At 34.8% G+C, this 21742-nt stretch overlaps 1 protein-coding gene and 1 non-coding gene across 2 annotated transcripts in view; one reads left to right on the top strand and one right to left on the bottom strand.

Annotated features, from left to right (window-relative positions):
* Window positions 1–21742, bottom strand: part of LOC140138676 (potassium channel subfamily T member 2-like) — a 222648-nt gene that overhangs the window by 163758 nt on the left and 37148 nt on the right.
* On the top strand, window positions 6420–6493 carry Trnaa-ggc (transfer RNA alanine (anticodon GGC)). Its single transcript has one exon. It is a non-coding gene; the product is annotated as a tRNA-Ala (tRNA).

The raw sequence follows: 21742 nt of genomic DNA, 5'->3' as shown, positions 1-21742 counted from the left end.
TCTCAAAGCCAAGCAGTTATTAATCAAAATAATTATACTAAATATATTGGAAAGCAATAAAGAGTGAATTATGATGGGAGATGAATGAGTTTTAAGAAAAAAATAGGTAAACTAATGTGCAATTGTGACCAGCTCCAACAAAACCTGGAACAAGTTGCAGACGACATGTTTCAATTTTTTTTTTCCAAATTCAAAAATTTCAGAAATGTATATTTTCATGACCAAATTTGGAATCAGCATGAAAAATGCATTAAAATGAGTACAAACAAGCCTAGTATTGGTTCAGTAGTTTTTAAGATAGCTCTTGATATTTTGAGAAAATATTTCAAAACTTCAACTTTTTCCGTTGAAGCGCATGGCTAGCACGCAGAGCATTAAAGATGACAGTCCCATAATACAAAGATCATATTTTGGAATTCTTAATTTCATGGTATTTAACTGTGGGACTAAGTGCACTTTCAAATCCTTGAAAGTACTTATTAAAAAAAAGAGGTTAATTTAATCAATAAATAACAGTTGAACTATGATATCCCTATTCAATCCTGTGTAAAGCAGGAAACTGATAGGCCCATTACCAGCGTTCGAAATTTTGGTTGTCCGGTTGCCCGGGACAACTAAAAAGGTTGCCGGACAACCAAAAATACTGATTCGGTTGTCTGCCGGACAACCATAAATCTAGCCAAAAGTCACATTTGTAGGCCTACGGACAACCAAAAACTTAGACGGACAACCAGAAATTGTAATCTGGTTGTCCGTGGGACAACCATTTATTTTTCCTAAATTCGAACACTGCCCATTACTCAGAATAGCAATTTGGCAAAAATATCAAGGTATCATTTACAAAATTATCTATATCTTGAAAAGTATTGATGATATTTATATAATTTTGGTATAATTTTAAAGCTTATTGTTAATTGCTTACATTTTTATTCAAATCATGAAATGTCAAAAAGGCAACTTGTTCCTGGTTTTGTCAGAGCGGGCCACAATTTTGCATGTCAGATATGATTAAATACATTGTTACAACATAATTAATTGGATGATGATGATGATGTTGACAAAGATGATGTTGATGATGATGATTTTATGATGATGACAATGAAGATGATGATGATGACAACGACAACGATGATGATGATGAAAAATATGCTGCTCTTTAAAGCTTTAGCTGCTCTTTTAAAATCTCTTCTAAGTTATTGATGACAATCTCACAATAGAACACACCTGTCAGGTTTCCATGGTAACGGTAGACTCTTATCTCTCAAAGCCAAGTCATTATAATCAAAGAATATTAAATATAAACTGGAAAGCAATAACGAGTGAGGTAATATAAAGGATGAATGGTTTTGATGAAAAGAATAGGTGAACTTGTGCAATTTGGCATGTCTGATGATTAATACATTGAATGGAGATACAACACGATCAATTGCATGATGATGTATATGATGTTGATGATGAAAATGATGTTGATGCCGCCCTTAAGGGGTGGGGTATGAACATTTGGACAGTATTTATTGTGGGACATTAGAGCACATCAGACATATCGAATTGCATTCTGAATACGATGAATGTCCTTCTGATATCAAATAATTTTGATTTTTTGAAATTCGCAATTTAATACACATTTTATGGCAAATCATTAAAAATTGATATTTTAGATATTTAACAGTACTCGAAGTAAACTTTATAAATCTGATGATTTATACTTAAAGTGTATGTAGGTGGGATGAAAAGCCGACGATTAATTGAAAATGTTGACCTTTTGTATTGAAGATATGGATTTTTTTCCCAAAAAAATCCATATCTTAAATATGAAAGGTCAAAATTTTCAATTGATCGTCGGCTTTTTCTTCCCAGCTACATACACTTTAAGAATATATCATTAGATTTATAAAATTTACTTCGAGGACTGTTATATATCAAAATGTGAAAAATATCAAATTTTAATAATTTGTCATAAAATTTGTATTATATCGTGAATTTTTGTGAATTTTGGGTCGGCAATAAAGAGCAATGCACCGTAGGCCTTTCATGAATATCATCTTCCTGGATGGAGCTATGTCTGTACTTTCTATTATACATAACTTAATTGACCTTCGCATTCTAGTGCAATGTAAGCAAATAATATTAATGTCATACATCTTCATTATCTCTTGTTATATTTTCTGACGTACATAATACATTAATCCTTCGTATGGCGGCATCTCATCTGCAATGCATCAAAGAATATAATTAATGAATCAAATGAAGCAACAGTGACATGGTCTACCGCAGATGAGAAAAAAAAAATATGATTTCAGTGATTTTTCTGAATTTGACTTCATCATATTCCTTTTTCCTTATGCTTGCATACTCACAGGGTAACACCTAATTGGTTAAAACCATAATTTGAGAAAGCCAAACAAACAAATAAACAAAAAATCATCATAAATCTGTCAGAATCTATATTTATTCTATTATTACCTGAATTCTCTAAAAAATGCCCCTTATTTCACTTTTCACTGAAAAACTAAATCTAAATTTAAGTTTTTACCAACATTTTATTAAACTGCTGCACAAGATGGTTTTCATACCTAAAAGCTTCATATAATAACTCATCAAATTCCTCCAAATAGCATGGTTATTTCAAATCAAAACAACCAACATGAGACTTGAACATTTTAGATTCCCATTAAAAAATTGAATTCAGAGAGCACCGACTGTGTAAAAATGATAAGAAATTATGATAGAATCCATTAAGGTATAAGAATGATAATGTGAACCTCCTGCGGCATTTTTTGCTATATAGCATTGCCGAGCAATTGACTGCAATCAACCATAAAAAATATGTTCCACTTTGCTGGTATTGTGCAATACCATTAACGGTTCTAAAATAGATCACTCTTCTTTTCGCCAAACTGCAAGTGTTTCTAGAATGCTGTTAATATAAGAACATTTTAATGCCAATTGCACATTCTAGGGAAGCCTGGTTACCGTTTTGAAATAGCTGAGTGAGGGGTTTTCAAGGAAATATTTTTGTGTGTAAAAACTGAAGCATCTTATGTATAAAATCCATCTTGCCCATTTGATTTACTTATTTTTTAATTTCATATTAGGGAAATTTGGCCAGGATAATTTATGTATGGCGTAGGGAGGAGTGAAAATAGATGTACCATAGATGTACTTGTATTTCAAGATGTCAAGCATCACTTGATCTTGTGAAATGCTGAGAAAAATGGTGTCATTATATGGTAATATTGGATAGGACACCATGCATGATGACCCAATATGGTGCATGTTTCTAGCAGGGGTTTTACCGAGATATATAATGCACAAATTCTATTCACATGTGATATATTTCATATTTCATATTGAAGATATGGATTTTTTTTTTGTGTTTTGGAAAAAAAATCCATATCTTTAAAACGAAAGGTCAAAATTTTCAATTGATCGTCGGCTTTTCATCCCACCTACATACACTTTAAGTATAAATCATCAGATTTATAAAGTTTACTTCAAGTACTGTTAAATATCAAAAATATCAATTTTAATGATTTGCCATAAAATGTGTATTACATTGCTAATTTCAAAAATCAAAATTATTAGATATAAGAAGGACATTCTTCGTATTCAGAATGCAATTCGATATGTCTGATGTGCTCTAATGTCCCACAATAAATACTGTCCAAACGTTCATACCCCTTCCCTTGAGAACATTGACCATTTAGATCAGACAAGTCCCATTACTTCCATGGAACACATTGTTTATACAAGGAAAGATTACATAATCCAATACCAGGAAAAGTATATACTTTTGCCATATGGATTGCAACAGAAACGATTTTAATGACTGTACTCTTACATACTCTGCATGCTAGCCATAGAGTTGTCCTTCATTTAACTCCTTGAAAGAGTTAAAATTCACTCTTAAAGAGTGGTTTTCACTCTTTTTTGAGTGGTTTTAACGTTAAAAAACACATTTCACTCCTTTTTGAGTGGTCTTATAAGTGAATCACACACTTAAAACTACGCGGTCAAAAAATGACCCAAACGGGGTCATTTTTGACCCCAGCATAGGTATCAACTAAACACCATACCACTAACGGGTCATTTTGACCCCATTGGTCGGGTCATTGCAATGACTACGTATTTGGGTCAAATAGTAACCCCATTGGGGTCAAAATAATACCACATTTCGGGGTCAAATGAAATGACCCCTTCAAAAGGGTTGCCTTATTGGGTTACTTAATGACCTCATTTGGGTCAAATGAAATGACCCATTTGAAAGGGTTGTTTTATAGGGTTACTCAATAACCACATTTAGGGGTTGTTTGGATTTTTTTAGTAGGCCTATGGTCATGCTGGTCCCACCAGGACATAAGTGTGTTTCAGCACAGAGAAAGCATTACATAAACAGCAAAATGCATCTGTGTATCACACTCACACACAGTCAGTCATCGCCTATGACAGTTCACGTATTATAAGCTTACATGATATAAGCTTATAACAACAGCAGCCAAGACACCAGCCACGACAGCATGAAATTGGAATGAATCTCGTGCATGAGACAAGGGTCTATGCATCCTTGCAGTCTCACTTTTCAACTAACTTTTCATATTCCATCATGCAGACAAGCACACACGACAATCCGCTGAGCTGCACAATCAGAACAAATATGGCGCTGATGTGACCACGTGAGCCGATGCACACCGTGTGTGCAAATAGTTCAAATGCAAGTCATTATAAAGTTGACAAATTGGGTAACTTCGGTCAAAAAATTAGTTTTATTTATTAATCAACAAACATTAATTGCAGCTCATGTTTAAACTCATTTATGAATTGAGATTTTCAAAGCGGGAGATTGAAACTGATATCAATGCGCGACGGTATCGGCAAAATGACCACTAAGTTTTTGACCACGTTCGTCGTGGCTAAAATGACCTCGTGAAAGTGGTCAAATTAAAACAGTACAACCCCCTTGAAGGGTCAAAACAACCCCAAACGTGGTCAATTCAAAATTACCATGGAAAATATAACCCCGTAGTTTTTAGTGTGCACTCTTTTTGGGAGTGAGTTTTTCACTCTTTTACATTTAGAGAGTAGGCTTCAGAATGAAAGTCCAAGTTTTGAGATTAACCTATGTTCTCAAAATATCAAGAGCTTTCTCAAGAACCACTGAACCAAGGCTTGTTTGTACTCATTTTAATGCATTTGTCATGCTGATTCCAAATATGGTCACAAAGATTTACAATTTATTCTGAAATTTTTGAATTAAAAAAAAATTGAAACTTATCGTCTGCAGTCGACACCCGCACAGAGAATAGAATAGCTTCATGATATCACAGCCTGTTTAAGTTTTGTGTCTAGTAAGTTTCCCATGTAATCTAATGCTTGCCAAATCAAAGCTGGAAATACCTAAATGGCCAACCTTCAAGTCTCGCCTCTATTCCCACTGTATCCATTTCCTGATTAACAGACATCTAACCAGCTCAGATGGCTAACAGTTTGGTATATTAGGTGTGTCAATGCTCTGTCTGCTAACCATAGGCTTCAACATAAAAAGTCCAAGTTTTGAGATATTTTCTCAAAATATCAAGAGCTATCTTAAGAACCACTGAACTAAAACTAGGCTTGTTTGTGCTCATTTTAATGCATATATTGTTCATACTGAATCCAAATACGGTCATGAAAATTTGCAATTCTGAAATTTGTTAAAATAATATTGAAACTTGTCATCTGCAGTCAACACCCGCATAGAGCAAGTTAAGCTGCAATAGCTTCATGGTATATCACAGCCTATAAGTATTGTGTCTAGTAAGTTTCCCATGTAATCTATTATTTTCTTAATCAAAGCTCACAATACCTGCCCATCCTTCTCGACTCGTCTCTATTCCCAACGTATCCATTTTCCCTGATTAGTAGGCATCTAAGCGGCTCTGATGGATAACATGCTGATAGATTACATGTGTTAAAGGACAATGCAACATTTGTTATACTTCGTGCAAACATTTACTTTCCGCAATTTCCACATTTCTCATATTTACAACGGAAGAAAACTTTATTTGAACTACCCAGTCAACACAACATTTTTGTAACCTTTTTCAATAGAGTGCATAAAGGTTGTCAGAAAACATTGTTGGATTATATATATACAATATTTTAAAAAAAAACATTTAAAAACAAACTCACATTGCTGCAAAACTTTACAAGTTATGATATTGTGTTGTTCACAAATAAAAATCTGTACCAAATGTTGCAAATAAATGGGTTTTTTAATTACTTCTTTTTTTTATATCATGACTAAACATAAATGTTCTGCTTGACAAATTTTGAAAAATGATTTAAAAACATTCTTAAAAACATTGTCTACATTGTCTCTGATAGAGGGCGGGTATTGAACTGAAGGCCTATAGATAATAACATCACTGCTCTTCTCCATCTGACTCATTAGCTCAGTTGGCAGAGCATCGGTCCGGCGATCCGAAGGTCCCAGGTTCAAATCCTGGATGGTCAGTGAAATTTTTTCACTGGCTGTCATTTATGTATGTGGAGACTTGTGTTAAAAACCTTTCTCAGAAACATTGTCTACTTGTTTGCTTGAATTGGAATTTTTTTACTTGTGGGAAAAATAATAATTGCAGCAATTAAAATTCTGGAAACTATGCTTAATTTAATAAACAGCTGTATTTACAGCGAGAGAGTTTCAGGGGCTGCTTTACTGAAAACTATTGAGTTTTTATCGTCATATACGGCTATTATTGATCTACATATGGGGTCATGAGGCAAAACATGTTTAGGGATCAAATCAAAACTCGACCGCCGGTTGCCCGCCGGTTCCGGGCGGTTCCGTCCGGTTGGCAGAGGTCATTGGTATATGAATATTCAAGAATGCATGAGTAGCAACCGCCGGTTGGTTTAAGCACATAACCGGAGAGATTATCACAAAATGTCGATATGTTTATTTCGCGATCACAATAGCGCATACTTGAAATTTCACGGTCACAATAGCCCATACTTGAAAGTACTACACGATGATCGATTGTTCTTAGTCGTGTATCTATTGGCTTGTCACCAAAGCAAATTAATTTTGGAACTGATTTCTTGTTTATGGTTAAAATTGCTTGAACATAGTACCATTGTTTAGATCATTTAATTTCAGTTCAGAACAGTGTTTCAATGATTTCTATAGGTTAAGTAATTTAAAAGTTGTGAATTATTATTTTGTGAATCACATAGGCCTGTGTTGGTGATGGACAATTATCACTTATAAATTACTATAGGCGATTTCACGAAAGGTCATTAGTTCAAATCTTCCTCCAGAAGACATGATGCTGCATAAATCACAAAAGAAATCCCCAGTTGAAGTGATATTGATTGACTCATTTGCTATTTTGCTTTGTACTTAAATTGAGATTCCCCCTATCTCGGCAACAACAATTTTATGATCCCACCACCGACACACCTCTAAACAGGCTAAAATCAGTCTTTTTGAATACAACAAACACACTATATGTGGTCATCTTATGACTCCCTACATTTTGGTTATCAAAATTTTTATGACCACCCCCCATTTTTTCTTTCCACGAATATATGACCCCCCCGTATATTTGGGACACCTCCCCCTCTTCCCAAGAAAATGATAGCCCAAAATGGGGTTGATTTTGGGTCTAAAATAGACCAAAAGGAAGATTTTGTCACAACATTTCTGTCGACAGGGGGGGACTGACTTGCCACCCTGCCCCATGGCTAATCTCCATTGGTGCTGATGAAGGGCGCGGTGCAAGGGTGATGGGATTGGCATATATTTAATATGCATCTTGCAAAATCATTAGTTCTTCTTGCACATCACCTCAACGAGCCTGGCCAACATCATTATAGGCCCAATATACCGGCCTAATATGGCCTATATTACGAATAGTGTAGTTTTGTATCCCCCTCTGTCTCTCTCATGCGATGTAAGAGACACATCTCATACTCTCACCCCTTTTCCACCTCTCCCCCATCCTCCCTCTTCCTCTCCCACTCTCTCTTCTTTTTTCTCTCTTTCCCCTTTCTTTCTTTCTTTCTTTGATTCTTTTTTTCTTTCTTTCTTTCGATTATAAACTAAGTTTATGAGAAATGTATTACCCTTATGCTTTTAAAACATGCAGAATTCGAGATCGCGATTATTCCTTCCGGAAATGAAACTTTAAAATAGGCCTTGTCTAACCTGTCAAGATGTAAAATAATTATATTTTTTCAAAATAAAATTCTAAAAGTAGCTACATTGATTGAGAAGAACTCCGGGAAGGAATATCGATTATTCCTATTGTACTAAATTTGAAAAGAAACCACTTGAAACCACTCCACTCACTCACTCGATGATACCAACCGGCCATATGAACCATGGGTGTGACGACTGACCTCATTACTGTATATATTTTAGAACCGGACGGAACCGCCCGGAACCGGCGGGCAACCGGCGGTCGAGTTTTGATTTCATCCCTTACAGAAAAGCTGTGTCTGTCCCTTTAAGGGATCTAAAATGAGCGTTTATTGCGTTTCGACAGTATTTTTTGTGGGACATGAGAGCACCTCAGACCTATCGAATTGCATTCTGAATACGAAGCATGTCTTTCTGATATCAAATAATTTTCATTTTTGAAAATCACAATATAATACAAATTTTATGACAAATTATAAAAATTTGATATTTTTCAAATTTTTGATATATAACAGTCCTCAAGTAAATTATATAAATCTAATGACATATTCTGAAAGTGTATGTAGCAGGGAGGAAAAGCCGACGGTCAATTGAAAATTTTGACCTTTCATATTGAAGATATGGATTTTTTCCCAAAAAGACCTAATTTTTTTGGTGTTTTGGGGAAAAAATCCATATCTTCAATACTGTAAAGGTCAAAATTTTCAATTCATTGTCGGCTTTTCATCCCACCTACATACACTTTAAGTATAAATCATCAGATTTATAAAGTTTACTTCAAGTACTGTTAAATATCAAAATATCAATTTTAATGATTTGCCATAAAATGTGTATTAAATTGCGAATTTCAAAAATCAAAATTATTTGATATCAGAATGACATTCTTCGTATTCAGAATGCTATTCGATATGTCTGATGTGCTCTAATGTCCCACAATAAATACTGTCCAAACGTTCATACCCCAGCCCTTAAGGTACATTTACAGCTATGTGGCAGAACATAAGTATCCAGATGGCTTTTAGATCATGATTGGGACATGATTAGGCTATATAAATGTGTATGGTTTATTAGTTATGAGTTATTATACTTTCAGCAGTGAATAATATAGAATTAATTAAAAAAGGTAAAATGTCAAAGGAACAAAATCTGTGTTTGTCAAAAAATGACACAGAATTGCTGGTACATTTGTGTATACTATTTATGTAATGTGCCAGCATTATTGCACCATTATGTTGTCTCTCGCTGATAGCTTTTTAAAATGCTTAACTACTATCTACTGCTGATTTAGCAGTATTGGAATTGAAATACAGTATATGTCTAATAGCATTATTACACCAGAAATGCTATATGCTGCTGATAAAATTACTTTGACAAAAATGCTATCTACTGCTGATAGCATTATTTCACCAAAAATGGCATTTACTGCTGATAGCATTATTTCATCACAAATATTATATATCTGCTGCTGATAGCATTATTACACTTGCAACAGCCCTGCTATCTAGTATCATTACCAGCAATGCAACCTATTCATACTCACTATTAATTAAAGGAGGATTTCGTGATCCTAGCATCCTCTTTTTATGACATTTGTCAGCAGATATCCACGAAAAAAGCTTATTCCCAAAATTTCAGTTGATTCCGATTTTGGGTTTGCGAGTTATGTATGATTATGTGTATTACACTGGTCCATAGGCCACTGTTGTGATTTCGATCTGGTATACCAGAACAAAATTCAAATTGGGCGATATTTTTGCTAAACGAATTAATCTGCAAGAAATTTTTGGTACATAAACATTTTGTAGCCAGAGGATTCCAGTGGTATAAAAATCTCAACTTTTTTTGAGTAAAGTGGGGGGCTGAGGCTATGGATCACAAAATGCCCTTTTAATACCACTGAATCATGGTCAGCATACGCATCACTATTGTAATGAAGAGATGCTTTTCATTTTAATATGATATACTATGTATACAACAGGTGTTCCCAATAAAACAATGGCACAAATGTTTTGTAAACTATTCACTCAAAGCGCACAATCCCGCTTTTTTAGAATAGAATTTAGCATTGCACCTGTTTTATTCCAATGTTTTTGAAAAGCAATATGTTAGTACAGATAAGATTGTGCAATTTGATGAAAAAAATGGTTTCATATATAGGCTAATCAGTTTACTGCTATAAATCAAACAACGTTCTAGTATTTACCCCTTTCCATGTGGGTGTCCATTGCAGACTAGTTCCAAATTTTCTTTAAAAAATTCAAATATTTCAGAATCGTACATTTGAATGACCATATTTGGAATCAGCATGAAAAATGCCTTTAAATGAGTACAAACAAGCCCTGGTTCGGTGGTTCTTGAGATAGCTCTTGATATATTTTGAGAAAAATCTCAAAACTTGAGCCTTTTCATGTTAAAGCCTATGGTGGCACGTAAAGCATTAAGCCAAGAATGTCATGGGAAATAATACTATGATACACAGCTCTAGTTAAGAGCTATGGCAAAAACCCCAGCGGTCCAGTATAGAAGTCAATTAATACTGATCAGAAATGTATGCAACACTCAGGTGTATGTATGCACAATTTGTTGCGGATCATCATGATCAAAGGGAGCTGGGCCTCTTATGCCCTGAGTAAATACCACGCTATATTAGCAACCAGATGGATCTGATGATGCTAATACACATATCTGGAGCAATAAACTAGTTTGATATACTAGTTTAATAACATTTGTGATATACAATATAAGGATGAGTGAATTTCAAATTGATTTGACAGAAGCATTGCTTATACTGATCAAGAAAGGTTAAGAAACCGACTATGGGTTAGTGACTGGGCTATTCTAGTTGAAATCCATACACCACCTGTGGATGACATAACCTTAATCTCACATGCATGAGGTGTAGATTTTAAATGGAGTCACCTATTGAGGTAGCCCCACTTGAAATCCACACCCCTTTGTAGAAGATTAATGCTCTGCCTGCTAACCATAGGCTTTAACATAAAAGATCCAAGTTATTTTCTCAAAATATCAAGAGCTATCTCAAGAACCACTTAACTCATACCAAGGTTTGTGTGTACATGTGTAAGGAAAAAAAAAAAAAGGTTTGTCTCAAAGCTCACGAGTGGTTTGAAAACAAATGCGAAATGCGATTTTTTTTTTTTTTTTTTTTTTTATTCCCGACTTTTTTCATGGTATTTTGAGAGAAAAAAAAGTCTGATTTTTACCAATTTTTCTGGAAAAAACTAAAAAATTTTTGAAATAAAAAAATTCTGCATTTCTTTTTTGTCAAATCGTGTGATTTTACAAACACGCGCGCTAGCTTTGAGACAAACCTTTTTTTTGCCTAATCCATTTGTCATGCTGATTCAACATGAAAATGTACAATTCTGAATTTTTTGCACTTTTAAAGAAAATGTGAAACTTGTTGTCCGTAGTCGATACTCGCATGGAGAGAATTTAAGGGGATGTCACCCATAGGGGGTGTATGGATTTCAATTGGAATAGCCCATAAAAATTGTCATGTATACACAGGTGGTGGTCGCCATGCATTCTCTAAATTCAGTAAATTTTCATCGTCAACCGTGTAATTGAATGGGATTATTTTGAAATTTTAAAACGTTTGAAATATCACAAACAAATAGGCCTATGTTAATAAATAATAACCCCACAAAACTAACCAAGTATATGGAAAATGCCATACGGCCGGGCGTTTGCCGGCTCGATCATGTCATTCGCCGCCTGTGTATACACTAATAGCTAATGCAGAGTTGGGTTCTTAATTAATTTGATTACAAATCTGAGAAGATTACAGGTCTTATATAATTTGACATCCTGCAGGTGGCTTTATTGGCTTTGGGCCTTACACAGGGTGCAATTTTCACTCAGTGAAATATACAGAGATTTTGCTCATAACATGGTTGCAAATCCACTGTATATTACATACATAGTATGAAATTTAACCTAGACTTTAAAATGCCAGATTATTTTTACATTGCTATCTTTAGTATATAACAGTTAACTTACAGTGTTATCTTTGGTAAATACCAATAAGCTTACATTGCTATCTTCAGTAGATAGCAATGAGCTTACATTCTATCTTTAGTAGATAGCAACAAGCTTACATTGCTATCTTCAGTAGATAGCAATGAGCTTACATTGCTATCTTCAGTAGATAGCAATGTGCTTACACTGCTATCTTCAGTAGATAGTAATAAGCTTACTTTGCCATCTTCAGTAGCTAGCAGTTAACTTACAATGCTACCTTTTGTAGATAGCAGTGAACTTACAGTGCTTTCTTTAGTAGATAACAATGGGCTTACATTGTTTACATTGCTATCTTTTTTTACAGTTTCTGTTTGTTCATTGGAAAGTCAATTTGCCATTTTTTTTACAACAAGGAAAGGATATAGCATGCTCTTCGTCATGTTTATTATTCAGATAATCAACTTCCATACTCTACAGGTCTGGGAACTACCTTTTGTTATACTAATAGCCTTCCAAGTTTTATGTGGTGAAGGTCATGCTCTACATACATCAGTGAAGATGAAATGAGATGCTGGAACAGAAACATTCCATAAAACAAAAAACAAAACAAAAAAACATCAAGCAATTTCCTGGGTTTCTTACAGATGGCCATTTAAATCTGTTTTAAAAAATGTTTCACCATTTTAAAACCATAAAAGTCTGTAAAAAAACCCAGAAATGTTCTGTAAAAAACATAAATGTTCTGAAAAAACTTGAAAAGACAGAAACATTCTGGAAAAAACAAAGGCCACAAAATGTCTACTTTGCCAGATGGGGGAAAAGGCCATTTTTTATGCTTTTTCAGTCAAAAAAATATCAAAATTTGCTTCTTTATACTTTCTTGGACTCAAAAAGTCTACAAATTTTGGGGAAAGGTCCTAAAAAGGTCATTTTTTTAAAAATCAGGCAACCCTAAATAAATCTTGGCAAACGTCCTTGATTACTCCTGATTCAATTTGCCCCACTTTCCACAGAATTTCTTCTTTTAAGTTTATTTGTTTTGTATTACACGTAAAGAAAGAATAAATAACAAATTATGTGATCATCAGAAAAATTAGGGAAGTTGCTTTCCAACATGCCTGACCTACATTTTGCAGAAATTTAGTACACCTCTTATTTGGAGGAGAATGAATCGGATGTCCTGAAAATTGATTTTGAGATCCTATAACATCTCTCATCTCGGAAACTACTCATTCAATTTCAGTGCAGCTTACCATGCTTATAGCAAAACATAGCATTTACATTGACAATGCATTTTCATTGTAAACACAATAGCTATGATGGGCTATTCCAGTTGAAATCCATAACCCCCCTATGGAAGACATGATCTTAATCTCATACACAGGGGGTGTATAACTCAAATGGAGTCACCCATTCAGAAAGCCATTTTTTATATTTCTACTCCCTATGTGAAAGATTAAGGTTGTGTCTTTCATAGGGGGTGTATGGATTTCAACTGGAATAGCCCCCATATGCACAAGACAAAACACGTATCACATTATCCTGGTAAAGAAATATAATGGGAAATTGGGCATTACATTTGTGCAAATAATACACTTTTTCCTAACTTGTCCACAACACATTTAATTTGATACATCAAATCCTATTTGCTGACCTAATTTCATGATGATGTTTTTTATGTCAAAAAATCATATCATCTATTTCGTCTTTGAACAGAAAGTCCAACAAGACTATTTGTGGATTTATACATTAAGTATCAGATTCAGACAGAAGATATCTAACCCTTCCCAGAATCCTTTGCAACATGATATATCACCTCATTTCATCAAATAGCACTCCCATCAGGGGCGTAGCCAGCTTTCTTTTTCAGGGGGGGCAAAATAAAAATTTTGGGGCACAGACGAAAAAAATTGCAGTTGCATCACTGTATGTCTTCGAGCTTCCCGAAAAGGGCCTTATTGGGATGATGTGCGCGCGTAGCTCGAAAAAAAAATGGTATTTTACACTATTTTCGCCCATTATCTGGTTAAAAAAGGGCTTTATTGTTACTGCTACAGTCAGACAAAAAAAATAGCGTATATGTCACACCTGTCATACAACTAGGGTTTGAAATCTGAGGTCCACTTGAGCTCAGCTGGCTCTTTGTGCCCTTGAGCAAGGTACTTCACTCTACTTGCTTAGTGCTTCGGAGGACACTCTAAGCCATCGGTCCCGTATACATGTATTTCTGACATTAATGCAGTGTGCACGTTAAAGAACGTCACAAGCTATTCGTAAAGAGCAGGGGATCATCCTGGTACTGTTGACTGTACTTCAAAAATACACTCATCTACTCTAGGTTCCAGAGTAAAAATAAGTACAGCTTGTCTGTAACAAGAAAGTGCGATAATACTCATGCATATGAGGGAGGCACTAATAAGGAAGAAGAAGAACCTCTGCAGTAGCATACCCAGGATCTTAGTGTGAGGGAGCAAAGTCTGCATGTGGGAAAGTAATGGTGCATTCAATATGTGGTAGTAAAACCTAGTAAATAATTATGTTTTTTTCACCACTTTCTCATGCTCTCACGCCAAGGCAGTAAAATGTCACGCCAAGGTAGTAAATGTCACACCAAGGTTGTAAAATCTAACAAAATCTCACACATCGTCAAAATAAATTGTTGTCCCTACACCCCACCCACTACATTTTAGATTCTCTAATGCCCCAGCCAATGGGTTAAAATGAACAATTGTAGTCGGCAAACAATAATTCTGTCCTGTTACGCCATTGTTCGACAGTGTTTTACGCCAAGCAATTCCAAAAGGTTGACAGCTCTGCATTAGCGAGCCTAAGAACTACATAATACAGCAGCCTTATAATGCTTTGCCTAAGAAGTATAGCATAAAAACCAGCCATATAATTCCTTTAAAGTCTAAGCCAGACATACTTAAGATTTAAAAAAATATTGTGAAGCACTAAAGGCAATAAAAGCAAGCAAGTAGTGTGTTAAGTAAAAGAGGAAAATAAGAATTCTCAGTAGACCGAAGAGGCTTTCAAATAGATCCAAAGACCATAGTTTTCATTAGGCAAAAAAAAAAATTGTTTGTACCCTGGTCCCGACCGTGTCTTTTTTTTTTTTTTTTTTTGGAAATTTTTTTTGGCATCGATGGGACATCGTATAAAACAGTGGTTAGTATAAATTTAAAGAAAGAAAATGTAAAGAAAATAAAAAGTATAACATGCAGAACCATCTCAAGAGTTAAACCAGTAAAGTGCTGTGTTTTGACTTATTTACCAGTCTTCAAATTGTCAGTTTCAAGTGCAATATCTGTAAAAAAAATTTTTTTTTTAATCCGACCTACCGACCCAACTGTTTCATAAGCCTCTATGGACAAACAAACAATTTTTTTTTGGCCTTATATGAAGAGCTTTGTTGCAAAAACCCTTACATCCATTTTTGAGGACTTTTTGAGAAAAACAGCTTTTTTTAATTGTGCAAGTATTACTGGTTCGATTTGATTCAATTTGTGTTTGGATAAAGTGTTTATGAATAGAAACTAAAAGAATAGGTTTGGTACAATTTTCAAGCCTTCCTAATTATTTTATTATATCTTTTATATTGCGCCTTCTGTGGATGTAAGAGCTTTTGCAACAAAATAAATTTACTCCTTTTCTAGAAACCACCTTTGCAATCAAATTTGAGCCCATTTGTTTGCATTACTTTATGTAACTTGACTAATGCTTTCAAAATCAAAAAGAAAAATTGAAATATCTCATTTACTTTTCTAATTATGAATTTTTTGAGCATTTCCGAAGCTACACCTTTTGTTAAGTAAAATGATTTTTTCAAAAATAGTGACCCAAAAACAGTTCCCTTTGATTTTAATAGGTAAAGAACATTCCATGCTACTATACTATGATCAGCTCTTAATAGGCGGGAATTATTCGGTTTTTGTTACTGCGCGAGTCAATAAAGTTCCAACTTACGCACGCGTAAATTCACAAAAGCATGCGTCATTCATGCAAAACGCAAAGCGCAGTTCGCGTAGGTGCTGCGCCTAACTGTGTGTACACCATTCTGTATCAATCCACGATGTTATGAGTCCCCGTCTATTAAGAGCTGATCAGAGTATAGTATACATCAAAAAATTAAAACAAAACCATTCTATATTCATTTTATGTTCAGATTTCTGGAAATTCCCTAACATTTCCCAAACGGGAAATATACGATATCGCCGGAAGGGAAGGTGGTGTGAAGGTCAAACAACCACCAAAATGTGTATTTTTACCCACACTAAATATCATGCCAATAACTAAATTTCAGCCAGAAGTGGATGTAAGGGCTTTTGAAACAGAGCTCTTCATATAGTTGATGGCTTACTCCTCATCAAGATGACTTGACCATAATGTCCAGAATGAGATAAATGGATGGGTAATAGCTGCCCTATGGCTATTTCTTAATTTCTGTATTCTATATTGCACACATCTACACATTTGGTACCTGGCAGCTATTGCAGATGGGTCCTCTTGCACTACCCCTTGAAATGTATCATATTTATTCCCCTCCAAGCGGGTGTTGACTGCAGAAGACAAGTTAAAAACTTTCTTCAAAAATTCAAAAATTTCAGAATTGTATATTTTCATGAGCATATTTGGAATCAGCATGATAAATGCATTAAAATGAGTACAAACAAGCCTAGCATTGGTTCAGTGGTTCTTGACAAAGGTCTGGATATTTAAAGAAAATATCTCAAAACTTGGACTTTTTATGTTGAAGCCTATGGCTAGCACGCAGAGCAATACTTATATATAAGCCTTTGAGCTAAAATAAAAACCAAAACAACATCTTGCAAGGATATAAGGCAGGGATAAATTAGAATCTTGCACTGTAAACAAGGTTAGTTGTATCTGATCCAGAAAATGCACTTAATTGTGTACGTTTCATCAAATACTGTTGCCTTTGTCAACACTTGATGTGTGATTGCTGCTGGCAATTGACACTACATATATCTCCAGGCAGTGTTTGCTAACACATATATTATACACAATGAGGTGCATTTTCTCGTTTAGATACAAAAAACCTTGTTTACTGAGTTTACTCTATACCGATCCTGATGAATTTGTTAAACCAGAATCTTGCACAATCTTCACCAAAAATTATGGCAATAAATGTCTTATTCATAGTTGATTCTGTTGTCCATCATGTAACATTTTGTAACATTTCCAAATGTAACATTTCCTGAGGAGGATGCCCCCCAATATTTTTCTAAATTCTGTTTTTTTACACGATTGTAATGTACATTATTAAACTTACATACCCTCCAATAATCAAGACTTTAGGTGCTGTAGTTTTGTCAAAATCTGAGATTTTGAATAAAACGCAGGAACCATTGTTTAATTATTACGATGGACACATTAGTCTAACGCGTACACAATATTCATAACACAGAGTCACAGTACGTACATGTTGTGCGGTATACACCCATCAAAGGATCGTGCCGTAGCATTCCCGACAGAGTGACATGTATTGGCAATATTGGCACTGGTAGTAAATTCCAATTTTCTTTGCTTTACCTCAGTTGTTCAGCTCAAATTTAAAAGGGGTCATATCTGACAGTAAAAGCTATCATTTCATGGAAAAGAAATACTAATCTATTTTTAATGGAAATGTTACAATATGGCTTTAAGGCTCTAATTCAGTCCCTTTATAACCCGCTACTGAGGACCCACTATAATTGCATTTGAGAGTCTAGTCTAGACACACAGTAACATTAGTTACAGGCAGACATCAAACCTATTTAGTACACAAATTACCCAACTTGATGCATTGACAGCGCTTACGGGTATTGTCAAAGATTTGCCCAACTAGTACCTCACAAATAGGCTATTCCAGTTGTGATCCATACACACCTTTTTTCAATTTGGCCTTAAGGGCTGGGGTATGAACGTTTGGACAGTATTTATTTTGGGACATCAGAGCACATCAGACATATCGAATTACATTCTGAATACTGAAGAATGTCATTCTGATATCAAATAATTTAGATTTTTGAAATTCGCAATTTAATACACATTTTATGGCAAATCATCAAAATTGATATTTTTGATATTTAACAGTACTTGAAGTAAACTTTATAAATCTGATGATTTATACTTAAAGTGTATGTAGGTGGGATGAAAAGTCGACGATCAATTGAAAATTTTGACCTTTCATTATTGAAGATATGGATTTTTTTTCCCAAAACACCAAAAAAAATTAGGTCTTTTTGGGAAAAAATCCATATCTTCAATATGAAAGGTCAAAATTTTCAATTGACCATCGGCTTTTCCTCCCTGCTACATACACTTTAAGAATATATCATTAGATTTATATAATTTACTTAGAGGACTGTTATATATCAAAATTTGAAAAATATCAAATTTTTATAATTTGTCATAAAATTTGTATTATATTGTGATTTTCAAAAAATGAAAATTATTTGATATCAGAAAGACATGCTTCGTATTCAGAATGCAATTCGATAGGTCCGAGGTGCTCTCATGTCCCACAAAAAATACTGTCGTAAACATAATAAACGCTCATTTTAGATCCCTTAAGGTGATGTAGATTTCAAATGGAATCATCCATTTAGGTAACCCTGACCATTTGAAATTCAAATGTGGGAAATCTTGAGTTTCAACTGGAATAGTCCAATCCAGTATTGGGTGAAAAAATCAGCACTTTGAATCAGGCTGGCTTTAAAAGCTTTTTGAAGAAAAAAAAGAAGCTTTGTTTCTGCATATGTATAGCCATTTGCAATCTGTCGCACCAAAGTCAAGTATTATCGATTGAGCTAACTAGACTGCTCAATTTGCACATGAATAATAAGGCATTTCTTCTTCTTTACAAAAAAATCTGTGTACATCACTTTCTCTATGAGGTATTATAGTTGTCATATGCAGGGAAGAACCTCAGTTCATTTTTACACACTTTTTAATTAGGGTTAAGGGTTAGGGCTTAGGGTTAGGGTATATTGTTAGAGTTAGGGTTTAGGGTTAGGTTTAGAATTTTCAAACTCTTAAAATAACAAGAAACAACTAGAAACAGGCTTAGGGATGAAATCAAAACTCGACCGGCAGTTGACCGATGGTTCCTGCCATTGTTTAGAACAATAGTAACAGACAGAACTGGGCGGAACTAGCGGTCAACTGCCGGTCGAGTTTTGATTTCATCCCGTACACACTATTGCAATCTCGCTCCTATATTTTTCCTTTGTGAAGAACCGTATTTCTTCCCTGCAAAATGGTCATATTATATAATTCTCTCTTTAAGGGTAGATAATGTATTGTTGGTTGAAGCAGTCAAAAAAATCAATTTTCATTACCTAAATCAATATATTATTGAAAAAATAACACTTTGGTGTTTTGCAAAAGTTCATTCTACAAATCATACACTTTGAAAACGTGCTTGATTTATTGTTGTTAATGAGTTATGTACATTTTACAAAAGTGTCATTGTTTCAGCCTTCTTTACAACATAACTCAAGAACCACAGGACCCACAAAAGTATAACTGTGATATTTGAATTCTTCTACACACTTGAAATGATCAATGCAATTTTGCCAATGCTCACTACCATTCACAAGATGCTGTGAACTACCCAATCGCAACAGTTTAAAATAGTTACTCACCCACCAGTTGGGTTAGTAATCTATCAGTGGAATATATATGTTACCTGTCTAGACAATCCATTATCAGTAACAATAGCCTCATCCCAAAGGCTTAATTCAATAACCTCCATTCAAATATCAAAGCTCACAAATTGACCTCAAGTTGTGGAGTATGAGTTTTTGTCCCCAACACATTCACAGGTCATTCTATGCATGCATAAGCATATTGGGGTTAACGAACTGTGTCCTGATAGATGAGCATAGTATTGGTGCTTAGAAAAAAATGCAACCAACCTGGCAATGGGCTATCCCATTTAAAATCCATACTCCCCTTATGGAAGACATGACCTTAATCTCCCACACAGGGGGTGTAGATTTCAAATGGAGTCACTCATTCAGGTAACCTCATTTGAAATTCGCACTCCCTGTGTGGGAGATTAAGGGCATGTCTTCCATAGGGGGTGTATGGATTTCAACTGGAACAGCCCAAAGACCGACTTGTTGTTTTGAATAGGAGAGTATTTTGGTGAATGTTGAAATGCCAACATCTTTAGATGACGTTCAAGAAGTATTAAATAGCACTTACAATGTAGAAAGCAATGATAGGAAAACAAAAAAATAAAGATGTCAGTGAGGATAATGTGACATCGTACTTTACCACTGGGAACAACACAGATATAGAAGATGTTTAGAGAGGACTTCATATTAAAGAGGCTAAAAGCGTGGTTCTCTATGCAAAATGTTGCGACAATGCCTCCACGATGATGCACGTTGTTGTAAAATATTCATAAATAAACAATTTTTGATCAAAAACATTTGAAAGATAAAATTTTGAAATTTTTTTCAAATAAAATAAAATATGCAAATTAGCTCATTATCATACAAAAATATGCAAATTTGACTAAAACTGTATGCAAAGTTTCTAATTGTGGCCTAAATATCCTGGAATATCTGAAGTCAATCCACCTATCCACCATTTAAGAGATACAGCATCCGTACAGACTGAGGGCTAATGTCAGTGCAAAATATGCAAAATAGCTCATTATCATAATAACAAATATGCAAATTAGACCCAAAAAAGTAGCCAAACTTTCTGACTAATGGCCTACCTATAATGAAAATCGGAAGTAAATCCGCCTATGAGGATGGACAGACAGACGGACATTGCATGCAGTGTGCCTCAGCGGTGAAGGCAAAACAACAAACATCGCACATTGGCACTGTTTTTATTTCTTGATTGCCACTCATAGTCTAAAAGTGAAAGCACACTATCCCCAAGCCATCTATTGATTGATACTGTCATGTCCCTATGCAGAGAGGAGACTATCACAACAACATTATATTTTATTAATTATTTCAATTTTGACCTATTTCTACAGGCATTTTGAATTCACTTCATTTTGTTTTTCTTCACAAGAAAGCTTTGAAGCACAGTTTACACAAGACAAGTCAATATACTGTGATCTAGTTATGTAACATACTCCTTGCAAAATAATCACAACACCATCCTACTCCACTCATGTTCATTCAAATGGAGTTCTGTTGAAAATGAGGTACTTTTTCCCCGGGACTTCATTACCGCTCCAACATTCTGACCTGTACTAATACATGGACAATGGGATTAGGGCATTTCACCACCACCCCATCCCATCAAACCAAAAACTCACTGAATTATTCTACCATTTTGGGGACAAAAATATTAGCTTTACAGTAATTTTCAGGTTTTGTCCCTATCCCCTGACATTTGCTTCCCCTCCCCCCTTACTTCCTTCCTTTAATGTAGTGCTGACTCTGCAAGTGAAGAACTGAACACTGGGGTTGCATGTGCTCCAAAAGATGAGTTGCAGCAGCAACAACAACAACAACAACAACAACAACAACAACAACAACAACAACAACAACAACAACAACAACAACAACAACAACAACAAAACCAAAAAAACAACAT

Source organism: Amphiura filiformis, chromosome 18 (genome assembly GCF_039555335.1).
Source record: "Amphiura filiformis chromosome 18, Afil_fr2py, whole genome shotgun sequence".
Taxonomy (NCBI): domain Eukaryota; kingdom Metazoa; phylum Echinodermata; class Ophiuroidea; order Amphilepidida; family Amphiuridae; genus Amphiura; species Amphiura filiformis.
This window is presented reverse-complemented; position numbering and strand designations above follow the sequence as displayed.